Source organism: Nicotiana attenuata, unplaced genomic scaffold, assembly GCF_001879085.1.
Source record: "Nicotiana attenuata strain UT unplaced genomic scaffold, NIATTr2, whole genome shotgun sequence".
In the NCBI taxonomy this organism is placed as follows: Eukaryota; Viridiplantae; Streptophyta; class Magnoliopsida; order Solanales; family Solanaceae; genus Nicotiana; species Nicotiana attenuata.
In genome coordinates this window covers 1,527,426-1,530,106 of record NW_017670264.1, presented here as the reverse complement: position 1 = coordinate 1,530,106, position 2,681 = coordinate 1,527,426, and positions in this window count along the sequence as shown.

Sequence of the window (2,681 nt, the reverse complement as noted above, 5' to 3'; positions counted from 1 at the left end):
TGATACATACCGTATCACCAGATCAAAGCCGAACAGGTCAAGCAAGGCCAGCAGGGATACGAACTAACCGCCCCTCTACAAAACTCATGATTTTTCTTTGGATGCAGGCGTTTGGGTTGCAAAAGCATATGGCATACCACACACCCACAAGACGAACATTGGTCATGGATACAACTCTCAGGATTGTTGCACTTACCGGTATTGGTCATCCAAGCACGCCAGTGATATCCCTTATATCACAATATCTCCAGCGATCCCGATATCGTAACTTACTATCAGCTAAGAAACTCTATTACCATTTTCCACTTCATTTTTATTTCTGCATTGCATAAGGCTACCATTCTGCCTTCCGAGACTAAACACTGTCTCCATCTGCATTTTTTGCATTGCATAAGGCTACCATTCTGCCTTCCGAGACTAAGCGCTGTCTCCATCTGCATTGTCTGCATTGCATAAGGCTACCATTTTGCCTTCCGAGACTAAACACTGTCTCCATCTGCAGTGTCTGCATTGCATAAGGCTACCATTCTGCCTTCCGAGACTAAGCGCTATCCCCATCTGCATTGTCTGCATTGCATAAGGCTACCATTCTGCCTTCCGAGACTAAACACTGTCTCCATCTGCATCGTCTGCATTGCATAAGGCTACCATTCTACCTTCCGAGACTAAACACTGTCTCCATTTGCATCTGCATGGCTAAAATATCGCCACTCTATTTTACGTTCTGCATGGCTGAAAGATCGCCACTTTATTTACATTCTGCATGGCTGAAATATCGCCACTTTATTTACATTCTGCATGGCTAAAAGATCGCCGCTTTATTTACGCTTGCATGGCTGAAAGATCGCCACCTTATTTACATTCTGCATGGCTGAAAGATCGCCGCTTTATTTACGCTTGCATGGCTGAAAGATCGCCAACCTTATTCACATTCTGCATGGCTGAAAGATCGCCTCTTTATTTTACGTTCTGCATGGCTGAAAGATCGCCACCTTATTTATATTCTGCATGGCTGAATGATCGCCACTTTATTTACGCATCTCATGGGCTGAAAGATCTCCAAATACTGCATTTCATGGGCTGAAAGATCGCCAAATTATCCGAGGGCTTCATTGTTTGGAGGCACTATTTGCATAGCCCGAGAACGCCATGCCATGGCCTGAGGATTCCTTTAATCTTTTGCATATCATTATTCAAAGGCATCATGGTTCGGAGGCATCATTCTCATAGCCCGAGAGCATCACTTCATGTCCTGTGAATCCTTTATTATACGCATCATGGCCCAGGACATCATGGTCTAAGGATGTCATCCTAACCGTCCAAAGACAACATTCATGGTCCAACGGGAATTTGCATCACGTTTAAATTTATGCACAATATATGCTTGTATTTGCTTATTTGCAGGTAAACCGGCGAGCAACGGCCATCTCGACAAGAGCGATTCCGCTCCAGTTCCCGCAGCCCCATCAGACCTTAATCTTTCACCTCGTCCTGAATATTGCGTCTGCTCTTAGAAAGTCTCCATTGGCATATTCCGCCGAAGGATCCTGAAATACATATGGCCTGATTCCTGTAAGACCAGGGATATGTAGGCAGCTCAGAAGCTAGAGCACGGCCGAACCTCTTCAAACCGTTTTTCCAGGTCAAAATTGGCCATCATATCTTTACCCGACAACTCTTTCATCCTTCCCGGGTAAAGATGGGCAGCTGTTGATACCCAATTTTTCCCTGTATATTTTTAATATGCAAAATACTTTCAAAATAGCATATGTACGCATATATAAGCATGTCCAAATGTTTTATTATTTTTTCTTAAATTTTAAAGATTTTTAAACCAATTTATTCCCCTATTTTTATTCATGAAAAAACCAATAATAATTCCCAAAATTATCATTTTGTTATTCATTTATTGGATTCTCATATTTATACTAAAATATAGCTAATATATTTTTTGCATATTTTTACGAATTTATTTAGTATTTTTAAAGCTAAATTGCATATAACTGCAATATTAGCCCCCTTTTAAGATTAAATTGCGTTTGTATTTATAAAATTAACTACAATATTTTTAATTTGATAATTACGTATTATTAATCATTTTACTACCTTTAATTTATTTCCAATAATTATTTTACTATTTTTTATAAAATAAATGAGGGGAAAATGGCTATTTAAATAATAGCCCATTTGCATTTCAATTTTAGCCAGATTTGGACCTCTAATTAAACCCAATCCTAAACCCAATTACCCAACCCAATTACCTAATCTACCCGACCCACGACCCTTCTAAACAACCCGCCCGGATTCCCCATTCAATCCAGGCCGTTGATCAAAATGATCAACGGCCACCTTTTAATCTTTCCTTTTTTAATTTCCCCTTACCCCCCAAACCCTAGTCATTTTGCATCCCCAGCCGCCTTTGAAACCCCCCATTCTCTCAATTCTCTCTCAAAGCTTCTCAAAACCCTAGCCGCCTCCCTCCACTTCCACCCTAAAACCACCGGAATCCATGGCTTCCAAGGCCATCGAAGTGCTATACCGGCCTCCCATAACTCCTATACGCCTGGTTACTGTGGTTCCAAGGCCTGACCATGAGGAGGCCAGGCCCAGACTTTGTTTGATTCGAGTTCTATGACCGTCTCCGACCTTGCTCTGGCCAGGCCCAGACTTTGTTTGATTCG